Genomic DNA, 14514 nt, shown 5'->3' on the forward strand with positions numbered 1-14514 from the left:
GGGCAGAATGTTCAGTTACAAACGTGACCGAATATTCTGCCTGCTAAATCCTTGGTCTGTCCACTTAATTCAGAGTCTGGGAGACTGTTTTCTGACAGTGGTACACCTGTTCGCTCTGCCAATGGACCATAATCAGACTGCCTGAAAGTGTAGTGCCAAGATTTTAGACACAAATAATGATACATTTCAAGCCCTAATATATAAAAGGGGAGTATCCATCTGTTTAATTTTTATAATAAGGACTTTCATAATGTACCGAATATGAATTTGATCAACTTGTTTGACTAGATCACAATTTTTACTCCGAAGAAAATACAAAATGTCCGCCTGTCTCTTTGTAGTTGTCGTATCGCCCAAGCACTGCACACCGAGACAGGTAGGTGATTACGTGATTCTTTGTTTCCTTTGGTCGTAGCTGTGACCACACATGTCCCTCTCCTGTTCCCTGTTGTCCAGAAAGCCCTCCCCACTCCCCTCACCGGAAGTGGTGTTCGGTTCCAGTCGGGTACAGGGTCCTAGTGCCCCTTTTCCCCAGGTCACTACATCTTCCCTCCCTTTGTTGTGAGAAACTGACAAGAGAAGACGGTGAGCGAGATAGTGGTAGAGACAAAGAAAGGAGAGACGTTTTGTTATCCCCATCATTTCATTTCTTCAATCAGTCTTTTTGGTCTTTTGCTCACTCTCCTTGGACAAAGTCCTCCCTTGTCTTTCTGCAATCCCTCTTGTCCCTCACCGTGGCCTGGTCTTCGTCCTTTGTTGTCCATAGCTTCATGTCCCATCTGTCTGTGTTCACTGCTGCTGTCCCCAGGCGGCAAATATGTCGTCCAGTATTGGCAGTGTTGCGCTTGCTGATGTCGATGAGAGTTTTTGCGCTACGGGGAATCTTCGATGTTCATCAATGATCACGAGCAAGTAGTTGCCCATGTCCAAAGACCCATAGAAGTCTGCTACCAACGTTGTCCACACTGCTCCTGGAAGTTCCGACATTTGTAATGGTTCAGGCCTTGCTGGCTGCCCTGTTGTTTGGCAGATGTGGCAATTTATGATAGTGTCCTCCACCATTCTGTCTAGGCCAGGGAACCATCCTTTATTCCTTTCTCCCATAGCAATTGCTTTGTTGCGACCATGGCTCTGTGTGATTCGTGTTCCAAATTTACAGTTTGTTGATGTAGTACAATTGGCATGACTATCCTAGTTCCTCTCATTACTATTCCGTTTACAGTCTCTGATAGTTCTTCATGTATTTTTTTGAATGCTAACATCTCCTCCTTGTTGACTTCTTCCATGGTGCTGTTGGTGTTGATGTGTCTCCATCTCTGCTGTTTTGTCACCACTTTCACACCTGCATTGTTGCAACCTTCCCTGTTTCTTGCTGTAGTTCCACGATTGTTATTGATGCTGGAGTGTTCTGTTTTAGCACAAAGTTTAGGTACTCTTCTGCTATTGATGTGTTCTCAGGTGCCTGCGGTAAGGGGTGCCGTGACATGTAATCAGCCGGGTTGTGTTCTTTTCCCGGTTTGTTCACAATCGTGAAACCATAGTCCATCAGTCTTATACCCCATCGCTCAATGCAAGACGGTATCTTTGCATTTGGATTGCCATATATTGTCACAAGGGTCAGTTATGATGGTGAATGGTTTCCTGTAGATGAACATGTGGTAGTGTTCACATGCCCATACCACTGCTAGGCTTTCCTTTTCTGGCTGCGAGTAAGCCCTTTCAATGTCAGACAGACTTACTTGCATATGTGACAATCTTTCGTGGAGAGTCCCTACTCGGCAGGTGTTGTGCTAAAATTGCTCCTAATCCGACCGGGCTGGTGTCCACCGTCCGCTCCGTGCATAGTAGTGGATCAAAATAGGCAAGATGATCCACAGCTATTACAGCATGTCTGATGGCCTCAAATGCCAGATTGCATTCTTGTGTCCAGATGAATTTCTGACCCTGCTTCGTTAGTTCTCGAAGCGGTGTGCTCACTGTGGCAAAGTCTTTTATGTAGTGAGCACAGTAGCTGGCAAGCCCAAGAAATGACCTCACTTCTGCGACGGCTGTTGGAGGACTTGCCTTTTCCAATGTCTCAACCTTGCTGGAGTCCGGCCTCATTCCTTTCTTGGAGAAGATATATCCGAAAAATACCAGTTAATTTCTCCCCAGTTCGCACTTGTCTTCGTTCAGTGTTAGTCCTGCTTTTTCCAGGTGGAGGTATACTTCACGCAATGCTCTTCATCTGACTGACCAAATACCAAAATGTCGTCAGTGTAGTTCAAACTGTTCTTTACTGGCCTTATGGTCTCCTGAAATATTTCTGCTGCCGATGAGATGCCAAAACTCAGTAGTTTGTAGCAAAACAGGCCCATGTGTGTAGAGAAAGTGGTAATGTATCTTGATTGTGGGTCAAGCTCCAGTTGATGGTATCCTTTGCACAGGTCCAGCTTTGAGAATCTGCATGCGCCAGTGAGACAGCTGATCATGTCATTGAGGTGTGGCCCAGGGTGTCTTTCCCTTTCAATCGCTGTATTTGGTATCCTCATGTCCACACATATGCGAATCTTGGATGTGTTCTTTTTTTGGAACCGCCACTATTGGAGACACCCATTGGGTCGGCCTGTCTGCAGGATCTATGATGTCCTGGCTCAGCAGGCTTTGTATTTTCTCTACCTGTGGCTGCAGGTGTATGGGCACTTCTCTGTGATGCTGAGCCACAGGTTTGATTGCCTCGTTGATGTGCAGTGTTATCTGTTTTCCTTTTAGTTTGCCTAGCCCTTGTAGTATTGCCGGATAGTCTCGCAAAATGTTCAGTTTCTCTGACATGTGGTATGTTATTGCGAGGAGACCCGTCACCTGCGCCATGACGTTGCTTAGCAGACATGGTGCTGGAATGTCTCCCCGTAGCACATGTATGTCTTCTTTGATTGACCTGTCTTTGTACGTCAGTGTCTCTAAACTTCCCCCATGTTGACCACTGGTTTCCTCCAAGCCCAAGGTGAATACATCGACAGTGGATGGTGATAGTGGCCGTGACTGGTTCCGATAAGCTGAATGGTAGTGGCCTGCAAAAAAGGGTCTGTGCGCTATTCTTGTCACTTGCAACATCAGTCATTTTGTTGACGTACAGGTCTTCGTTTTTATGTGGTGCTTAGTTTCTTTGTTGTATTTTCTCCTCTCTATTTATTTCTTTATTTTCTTAATTTCTTTTTTGTATTGCCGTTATTCCTTTATTTTCACTCTTGGTTGTTGTTTCCTTTTAATTCCCACTTTTTTTTCCTTCTGGCGCTTTATTTTCTGTTTGTTTGACTTCAAAATGGTCTCTTCTTCTTTCCTGCCCTTTTTTGGCTCTCTCGCCTGACCCTTAGATGGCCTCCAAAATGTGGTATTTTTTGTATGACCTGACCTCAAAATGGCTGCCTGATCTTCCTTAGCTTCCCATGGCTGTCGAGTTCTCGCGAGATTTCAGCTTGAAATCTCCACGCGGGAGGCTCAAAGCTGTCTTGGCAGTCGGCAGTTAGCTTCTCTCGCAGTCGGCTGTTTTCTTGCCTCCCTTACTCCTCACCTCACTTGACGCGGCCGGGCTGGGCTCCCGATGTCGCTGCAGGCATCAGCACGTGGACCAGGGTAGGCTCCTTGCTCCGCTTTTCTTGCGATCGGGGTGGGTTCCCGATTTCGCGTCTTCTTCTTTTTGGGGGCGCACAAACCAGGGTGGGCTCCTGGCTCTGTTTGGACGTCGTCGAGGAGCGTATGCCTCTTATGTTGATTCTGGATCCCACCGGATCGTCGCCAGTTGTCGATTCGCCCAAGCACTGCACGCTGATACAGGTAGGTGATTACGTGATTCTTTATTTCCTTTGGTCGTAGCTGTGCCCACACACGTCCCTCTTCTGTGTCCTGTTGTCCAGAATGCCCTCCCCACTCCTCTGACCGGAAATGGTGTCCGGTTCCTGTCCCCTCCCCACCAGTCGGGTACAGGGTCCTAGTGCCCCTTTTCCCCAGGTCACTACAGTATTTTCCACAAAATACTGAATTCAAATTTTAACACACAATCATTCCAAAAGGCAAATTGTTTTACAAATATAAACTTTTTCACCAAAACTATAAGATAAGAAGACTCGAACCCTGTAAGTACATAATGCAATCTACCCTGCTCAACAAACTAGGCTATCTGATCCCTTTTAAAATTAAAATCATTCTTAATCTATTACTCTACACATACAGTCTATTTTTAGTTTGAAAACCAATTACAATTAAATTTATAAAACAGATGCCGCAATAGAAGCTACTCTCCATTGTGTGTCTTAATCTAAAGACAATACATTAAAAAAAGTTTTGAGATAGAGAAGGGACACGAACCGTGTCCATGCATATATAAGTCAGCCTTGTTCAGGATGTTATGCTATCAGAGCCGTCAGGCTAAAGAATCACTCCTGCTTCTATTTAACCGCATGTGCAATCAGTTATCAAAAAGAGAAGCCCCACTGAAAAAAGAGTAACACGGATAAAAATGGTATTTCTGCTGGATGCAAATTAAGGACATATATTTAATCCAAATTAAAAAAAAGTTATGCGATAGAGGAGGGACACAAATCAGCCCTGTTCAGTGTGTTATGCTATCCGAGCCGTCAGACTTAAAAGCCACTTTTGGTTCTATTTGTCCACATGTGTAATCCGTTATCAAGCCAGGAGGCACCACTGAAGAAATGAGTAACACCAGGCGCGGTGCGTCCGTTGTGGCGTTGCCTCTGCGCCCGCAGCTGCTCCCTCGGCGTCTCTGAACTTAAGTAAACTCTCAGTTTACTTAAGTTAAGAGACGCGAGGGAGAACTGACAATCATGTCAGTCAGCATGACGTTGGACCGCCCACCCCCTTCAGACTCTGATGGGGGTGGGCGGTCCAGCGTCATGTTGACTGACATGCATTGTCAGTTAGACGTCACCTGGGGCATGCAGCAGCAGTGCACAATGCACAAGTGCGCATGAGTGGGGAAGGTCGGAGAATTTTTTCTCCGTGCCCAGTCATGCGCACTAGTGGCTGCACAGGCTGGCGCATGCCCATTAGGAGAGCGAGGGTTGAGCAAAGGCTTAAACCTCGGTCTCCTAATGGGCAGGCGGGCGGAGAGTAGGAGTGCCCTCAGCCAATCCTGGCACTGCTGGCAGCGCCAGGATTGGCTGAGTGGGGTTGCCACCCACTTGCCAGCAGTGATGCGGCTGTTCCTGAGTGTAGGTAGGCTCCAACGGACCCAGCGAGATGGCGCGGACCTGCCTGGTCAGGTAGGAATGGATTTTTATTTTATTTTAAAACTACCCCGCACCCACGCGTGACACCCCCACCCGACCCGACACCCCCCCACCCGACACCACACCCCCCCACCCGACACCCCCCCACTTTGTGTGCTATAGGTATTTATAGTGCCTACTACCACAGATGAAGCGCTTAATCAGTTTGAGAAGGTTAACATTATACTCCTTGGCAGGCCAGTGTTGGTGATTTAGACATGCTTGATGGTTATGATTTGCGATGGTATGTTATGGTATTTTAAACAATTTTGTGCATTATTTACTCATGTAAGTTTACTGGGAAGTTTTACAGAGAGGTTATTTGGGCAATAAGATGTTTAGTTATATGAATAATTTTACACTTAGTTGTAGTTTTTGCACGAGGATATTACTGTTGATTAAATTTTGTTTCTCATGCTCTTAACTAGAAATTTTGAAACAGTCATTTTTAGGTTGTGATTCAGGGTTAGGTAAAAGTGAGACCTCAGACATTGGGGAAGACGTGTACATAAGGTTAGATTGTGATTAATTACATCATTCTAGGAGTGCTTTATGTGGTTCTTTCATGCACACTAGTCTGTCTGGTATCAAGCACTGAATTCAACTTCATGTTGATCTTTGTTTTGCTCTTAAAATGTATTTGAATAGCAAAATGTATCTGCACAGCCAGTAAGACGGATACACGCAAGATACGTGCATACCTAACAGTCTCCAGACCTACTGGCTTTTCCGCATAGTCGCATACCCCATCCAGAGTAATAAATAGTAGTGACAGTCTGTTTTGCTGTGATTGTGTATGTAGAGGGACCAGATTGTTTAGGGATTCACCTCGAGGTGTTTGAGCATTGACCAGACAGAGCAGTGCAGGTAACTTTTCTCTTGTGTGTGAATAGGCTTTTTGATGATAGTGATGTAAATATTTTGAAGTGAATTTTTGAACCTGTGAGTCGAGCCTCCCCGACCCTATAGTGAAAAGATGTGCCATTTAAAAAGAGACAATCCTCCTAATAGCGTTTAATACAAAGTCACCAAAAGGCTAACGAATTTCGGAAGAGATGGCCGTGCCAGAAGTTCAGTTTTCAGTGTTTGGTTAGTCTTAGTTTAATCTACCATTGACCAGTACTCCAGAAAAGTGGTTGTGTTGAGGTGACCACTGCCTGTTCCATGTACCAAAGCCTGTTCCAAAAGGAAATTAGCGAAGGGGTACGGTTTCCACCACTGGGCAGCGGGCCAGTGTCTGAAGGTGGAAGGGGCAGGATCTCTCAGGGCCTCTGGTACTGGCAAGTGCCCCCCTACCCCAAGCCATGGCCCTTTCACCCCATGTGCTGTCCCTGAGCATTAGTTTGTCCTCTTTTCAATTGCTATATTTTTGTGTAGTGTATTCCATCTCTTGGGGTGTTACAGGGTAGGTTTGTGCTGTTTATATTGTAATTCTGGATGCGAGGAAACTTGATTATTACTTTCCGGAATGGTGTAAAAAATCATTGAGAATACTGCTTATGAGAAGAATTTATTATTGCATTCTCGCACAGCTTGAAATGTGGAATGTTTGGAAATATTTGTGGTTTTGTGGCCACGTCATATAATGTCATTTTGGATCGTATGAAGCAGGGATGTCCCGAGTTGCTTCACAAGAGCTTGAATTTAGCCATAATTTCAGGATGACCAAAGAATATGTAAATGATACAATTTAGATCAACTTTATGCATGATTGTCATATGTGAATATAATAAAATCTGATATGAATCCAACCTTCATGGACCAACATCGGACATCACTGCCAGAACGGGCCTCTGTGGTGGAGCTAGTCTGGTAACATTGGCCCTTTTTAATATACATTGGCTATAAGCATGTGCGTTGTCGGACTCTCTCTCGTCGTGGTGATGCCTGGGGATGCCATTGGGCCACGTACAGGCCTTCAGACTCTATGTTAACTATATTTTCATTTCTGTGAGGAGGTTGTTTTCGATGCTATGAATGAATTCACAAATGTCCAGAAAGCAGCCAGCAGCTATTTATAAAGTGTTCATTAGCTTTCACACTCATTTGTTTTTCGGTATATATTTCTCTGATGAAAAAGTGTGCATCTTTGAGTGCAGTGCAGCGAAGGGTGAGTTGTTTGTGTGCGTGCAGGTTGAGCAGTGTGCCTGTGTGAGTCCAGGGTGAGTTATGTGGATGGGTGAATGCAGGCTTAGTGATGTGTCAGGGAAGGGTGAGTAATGGGTCTATGAGTGCAGGGTGAGTAGTGTGCCTATGTGAATGCAGGGAGAGTGATGTATCTGTGCAAGTGCAAAGAGACTTGTCTGGCTACTCCCAGAGATGTGTTCGCCAAGTCTCCTCTTTCTCAAATTTGCTTGAAAATGCACCATTTGCCCACTCTTTTTTTCAAACTTTTCTCGGGGAAGAACCTTCCCGAACCCCCCTGTAGGTTGTTCCGGCTCGCTCGCTCGCCACAGTGCAGTATTTACGTCTCACCACTTTCAAATGTCACTAGCCGCCCCTGAGTAACACAACAAAAGATGGTAAGTCCACAGGACGCAAATTATAGACATGTATTTAATCCAAAACATGTACAGCAAAATTCCTAAAACAGGTTCCACAGTAGAAACCACTCTCCGATATGTGTTTAAATTTAAAGACAAGATGTTTGGAAAAGATGTAAAAACGAGCGGATGGAGTGATGCAAACCCTGCCAGTGCATATATTAAACGGCCTCAATTCAGCGTTCTGTGCTAGCAGAACCGTCAAATTAAATATTATCTCCCGGTTCTATTTACCCATATATGCGACCTGTAATTAAACAAAAAAGTGCTACTAGGCAGGAGTAACACAGTAAGGATAGATGCCAAACACATTGACAATGAACAAAAATGTGCACAGTTATTCAATGCTTTAAGATCTGAAGGACAGAAAGCGTTAGATCGTCTTCCTGAAGTAGATCCTAAACAATGGGAATTTGGTACAGGAGATGTGTAGTCTTTATTTAAAGAAAGTTCAAGAGAACTTTTTATGTTGGAGCAATTCCACGCTAGAAACAATCAATATTGCTAAAGAAATTGAAAGATCCTTGGAGTCATGCAAAGTATTAGTCAGTTCAAATGAAGAAAAAAGCATAACACCTGTTAGTGTAATTTGCAAAGAAGGACAAGATTTCAAGCAACAGAGAGATAAGAGTAGTGTAAATTCCTATCAGTGAGTCGCACATCGGAAATTATTCTCAATGTGCAGAAAATTGGTCAATCATGTATGAAATGTAAAAAAATAGGTAATTTTTCCAAAGTATGTAAACGGAATGAAATGAAAATTAAAATAAATTACTTCAGTGATGTTGTTACAGTGACCACAAAGAGCATGGCAAATGGGGTGTTGATGGTGAATGTGAAAAATATGGCATGGACTATAGCTACAAAATGTGCTCTATTTTGTAATGTCAATATTGGAGGCAAGTCAATTGAACTCAAACAATTTTTTTACGGCCGTGAAAGTACAGTAACTGTTCATGCTAACGATGTGGGTGCTGGTACAGTATTATGTCAAATTTCAAGTAGGAAAGAAACACACTAAACAAACCTTTGCATCCAGAATGTTAAAGGATTCAGAAAAAAATATAGCACAATAGAAAAGGAGGCAGTTGGATGATGTTGGTCAGTAATTATATCTTAGGCACTCATTTTATTCTGAAAACTGACCTTACATATTATGGTGAACACGGTTCAGAAAGGGATCTGCTCATTTTGTCTGTTTGATTTCTAAATTACAAGAATACAATTTTGAAATTGAAGACATTGCTGGTAGGCTAAATGCATGAGAAGATTGTCAATATTACCTTTGATGTTTGACAAAAAATTTGATGAATGTAATGGAAGTGAATGTATGGTAACTTCTGTGGATATTTTACACGTATGTACAGGCATTTTGGTATAGGCCTTTTGACAGAAGATGAATGGAAGATGAACATGGAAGGTCATACCGTAATTCAGAAGGTATTTGAATACATGTGACGTGGCTGGCCCAAGATTAAACAGATCGATGGATCTGTACAATGTTATACACAAGTTTCTGAGTTGAGTTTTTTTTTTTAGGTGTGCTTTTGAGAGGTGAAAAGGTGGTCCCACCATCAGGTCTGTACAAGAAGATAATTGGTCTGGAACATGCAGGCCATTTAGGGTGTATTGCTACTAAGAAAAAGTTGAGGAAAACATTTTGGTGGCGAAAAATGCATACACACGTAGAGGAGTATATCTGTTTGTGCAGTGAGTGTTTTCATTCTACCAAGAAATGAAGTGTAAGAAAAACTCCATTGATTCAAGGTTTCAGTTGATTTTGCAGGACAAATAACATGTATGCCACAAGGCAAAAAGTATGTAATTGTACTAATTAACAACTTTTCACAGTGGCTATACAATGAAGTTATTAGTTCTGCAAACAATGAGGGTGCATTGAAATTCTTTGACAAGATTTGCAATGTTGAAAGTCCACCACGCAAGCTCATTTCTGACAAAGGAGTGCAATTTGCTTCAGAAAGATTGGAGGACTGTTTCAAAGACAGTGACACGTTGTGCAGTAGCGGTATTCAGTCCACAGGCAAATGGTTTAGTGGAAAGAGCTAACTGTATTATCAAAGAGCTGATTCAAATAGCGTCAATGTCTGGGGGTGACATAGAAAAATGGTTGCCGAGAGAATTTGGCAGTACCCTAATGCACCACAGAAATACAAAGGGTGAAACACCATTTGAAATGTTACATGAAAGATATAATAAAGTGAATTTGTTTCCCGAGTGGTTGAGAGAGAAAACTGAACTAGAGTCAATAAATACTGATACTAGTTTTGTCAAATATAGAGCTGAATAAAAGCAAACAAAAATGGAAGAGTGTTATGATAAAAAAAAAGTATAATGTTAAAACATTGAATAAAAGAGTTGATTCTTTTTTATCAGAAAGAAAATAGTTTGATGACGAAATGTGTATTCTAGCAGTTTGTGCCTTAGAAAGTTAAAAGTGTGAAGGGAGGAGCAGTGGAATTTGAGGACAGATGATGGCTTTCCAAAGAAGATGTGGTTGTACTGTCTAACAGTCCAGGAAATATTCTTCAGGTCAGTCAAAACAATATGATGTATATTTTTGAAGATACTATAAATGGCAACCAATTAATTAGATAACAATCCTAAATGTACTAACAATGAACAAGAAAATGCTGATAAAGTGAGTTGTTCTTCCAGTAATAAGAGGAATGATTATGAAGCAAACTCATTGAACAATGACAGATCAAGCAGTCTTTGGGAGCACGGTGCAGGATTGAGTTATCCATATTTGAAGACAATGATGGTTTCATTTACACATAGTCAGGTAGGCTGATCAAACTGCCTTCATATTGAAATTAATATAAACTGTGTTGACCATACAAACTTTTGCTTTCTTTTCTTTTGTTTTATAACTTTGTGTTTATATTTTTACGTTATTTATTATTAAGGTATATAACTTTTACGTTGTTTATTCATTATGAGAAGATGTTTTATGTGGTATCACATTAGACTTGTTGCTTCTTAACCATGTTTCTCACTATAGCCACTTGAATCTTCAGGATGTCAAATATTTTTTCTTCTTTAGAGGTATTGTAGGTGTGTTTTAGCTGAGCTATGGAGTATATGCTTTTTATGGACAGTTATAAAAAATGTTTACACTAGATACAGTCCATGTATCACCAAAATATATAGTCTGACAGCACTTCATGTTTGCCGCCAGCAGCAACAAACACCACGGAGCCAGCACCATTACCGGAGGGGACTCTAAGCTCCACAAAGCCAAGTGCCAGGAGGCGCTGACGTCACCCTGACCGCACCCAGAGGCGCGTTAAAGCACATTGCGGCGGCCGCAGCACGGGAGCCGCTAACAGCAACAAACACCACGGAGCCAGCACCATTACCGGAGGGGACTCTAAGCTCCACAAAGCCAAGTGCCAGGAGGCGCTGACGTCACCCTGACCGCACCCAGAGGCGCGTTAAAGTACATTGCGGCGGCCGCAGCACGGGAGCCGCCAGCAGCAAGAAATACCACCGGAACCAGTATCATTACCTGGGGTGGACTCAAAGCCCCACAAAGCCAAGCACCAGGAGGCGCTGACATCACCCTGACTGTGCCCGGAGGTGCGTAAAATCACATCGAGGCGCCCGCAGAGGTGGAGCCACTGGCAGCAAAAAAAAACCACCGGATCCAGTACCATTACCAGGGGGGACTCTATGCCCCTCAAAGCCAAGTGTCAGGAGGCGCCCAGAGGTGCGTAAAAGCACATTGTGTCGCCAGCAGCGCAGGAGCCGCCAGCAGCAAGAAACACCACCGAAGACCTCACCATTACTGGGGGGGACTCTAAGCCCCATAAAGCCAAGTGCCAGGAGGCGCTGACATCACCCTGACCCGCTACCAGAGGCACGTAAAAGCACATCGCGGAGCCCGCAGCGCGGGAGCTGCCAGCAGCAAGAAACACCACCGTAGCCAGCATCATTACCGGGGGGGGCTCTAAGCCCCACAAAGCCAAGCCCGAGGGGGCGCTGATGTCACCCTGAAATGAAATGAAAAGCGGTATTTATAAAGCGCTGACTGCCACTCCGAAAGGAGCATCCTGGTGCTGGTACGGAGGTTCGAGAAAGCTCTGAAGTTACTAAATGAGAGAGAAACAGAGTTTATCTGAAGATCCAAAGATAAAAGTCTTTAGTGCCTTCCTGTATTGTGTTTCAGATTTTAACATTCTCAATTGCAAAGGCAGTAGGTTCCAGGTTCTAGTACCTAATACAGCCATTGTTTTACCTCCCTTTGTTTTGCATCTAAAACTGGGAGGTTTGAGCAGGTTGTCTGATGAGGACCTGAGGGTTCTGGTTGTAATGTAGGGGGTGAATCTTGATTAGAGGTGTTTTGGCCCTATTTTGAGTGAGGCTCTAAATGTGATTAGGAGGATCTGAAAAAGTATTCTCTTGTGTAGTGGGAGCCAATGAAGGGTTTTGAGACTGCAGATGCGAAAGACCTTCGTGGTAGTTTTAAAACCAACCGCGCCGCTGCATGTTGGACTACTTGGAGTCTTTTTAATGTTTGTTTGCTGGCTCCTGTCAGGAGGCTGTTGCAGTAGTCTAGTCGTGAAAGGAAAGGATCAGGGCAACTGCTACTGATTTCCTTACAGCGAGCGGAAGTAGATCGAAAAATAATTTCAAGGATTTTATAAGGCTGAAGCAGGTCCCTGCTACCGTCACTGCGTGTGGTTGGAAGGTGAGGGTGGAGTCAAACTGCACTCCTAGGTTTTTTGCAACCTTCACCGTATCAGGCGGGGGTGATGTACCCTCCGCCCACCAATCGCCCGGCAAGAATGAGACCTCTTTCCCTATTGGTAGGATCTCGGTTTTATCAGTGTTGCACCTAAGGTGGTCATCCTTCATCCACTAGAGGACCTTGGTTAGACATCTTTTGAAGTTGAGTTCAGTGTCCTTGGAGTTTTGATCTAGGGATAGGATCATTTGGGTATCGTCTGCGTAGGAAGTAACTTCGATCCCAAACGATGTAATCAGCGAGATGAGGGGAGTCATGTAAATGTTAAATAACAGTGGGCTTAGCGTAGAACCTTGGGGCACTCCTGACCGCACCCTGAGGTGCGTAAAAGCACATTGCGGCGCCCGCAGCGTGGGTCGCATGCAGGTGTGCCCGGGCAAAGCCCGTGCCAAGGGTGGATCCGTCTGCACCCATCAGTGCCTGGATGAGACTGGGCTAGGCCTATTCTCTTGGTCCTGCTGCTCCTGCTACAGTTCCTGTATGAGCTCAATGGCAATGTAAGTTGCTTTCTAGAATCCATTTTTGAGGTTGCTTGGGACTCCTCCACGTATTGTCTCGTGCCACATGTAGTTGTGACCTCTGTCCTGCATAATAATCTTTTGTCTATAAAATGGCTAAAGGGAAGCAACAGGGGATCAGGGAGGGGACACCTAAGACCCCCAAGACTCTCCAAAACTCCACACTTGACTGCTTTCTAACAAAGGTTGTTTCAGCTATTAACAAAGAAATTAAGGCAGTTGAACGTCGGCTATCTCTAGGGGGTAGTTCCCTTGTCACCTTGAATCAAGACCTAGTGCACAGTGGGGTGCTTTAGGTTAGTGACCACGGAGTCTCTGTAAGCTTGAAATCCTAAGCCATATCCGTTGTTGAACCATCATTTCCCCATGAGAAATTATCCTCCCTTCATTTGGTCCCCCTGACACCTGGTCTCCCAGCTAAAAGTAAGAAGAAGCTGAAACATTTGGATCCCTCAGTTGGCGCTAAGACTAGGTCCAAGAAAAAGTTGCTGGACCCATCGGAAGGGACTATCAGCATCCATCCTGCACCAGCCGTCGAGCAAGTACCCCAACAAGCTATCTTATCATGTCCAGCGCCAGGTACAGATATCCTACTAAATTGACTGGAAGAACTATTAATTAAAAATGTCAAATCAGTCTTGTCTAGACTCGACAAGTTCGAGTATAACATGGGCAATTTAATACAATCTGTTATATGTGCTCTGAAAGGGGAAGGTAAAGACACAGTACTACATCCCGGCATCTCCACCATGGGAGTGACACATGGCCCCATAGGTTGAGTAATCAAAACAATTCGCATACACCATCAGTGCCGGCTGGGATGGTAGGGTCTGCTCCGGGGGAAACCCATACTAAGAACAGGGTTTTAGAGTATGCTTGCCCCACAGGTGACAGCAAACTTGCTGGTGGTAGGTCCAGGTCTAAAACCAAGAGATTCATGACCTACCCTAACAGTAATGGTACAGCAAGGCAGCCTCCTTGTCAGACAAATGCTTTGGCCCATATAGATCATCTACCAAATGAGGCTCCCCTGGATATACCACCTGAATGCTGTCCCTATGTTGCTACACTTACTAATGTCCCTCTGCTTCAGGGCAACCTTGAAGAATCTACAGGCCAGCTAAAAACAAGGTTTGTCACTGGTTATAACACACAAAAAGACTTTAACAAGGGGGGTCCAAGGGAAAATTTAAAGACCTGCAAGAAGTAATACCCCAATCAACATTCACTATAAACACAATGAGCTTCTCGGGTCTAAAACAAGCTTAAAGCGATGGCACAAAGAAACAGATGAGAAGTAGATCTGTGTCTCATTAACAGAAAAGCCTAATAGGGGAGCAATCCCTTTTTAGGACGAATGCCCTCACTCACCAAAGGTGACATGCTTCATCATTTGGGCTTTCTCCTCCCAGTGGGAA

This window comes from Triturus cristatus, chromosome 2_1 (genome assembly GCF_964204655.1).
Source record: "Triturus cristatus chromosome 2_1, aTriCri1.1, whole genome shotgun sequence".
Taxonomy (NCBI): Eukaryota; Metazoa; Chordata; class Amphibia; order Caudata; family Salamandridae; genus Triturus; species Triturus cristatus.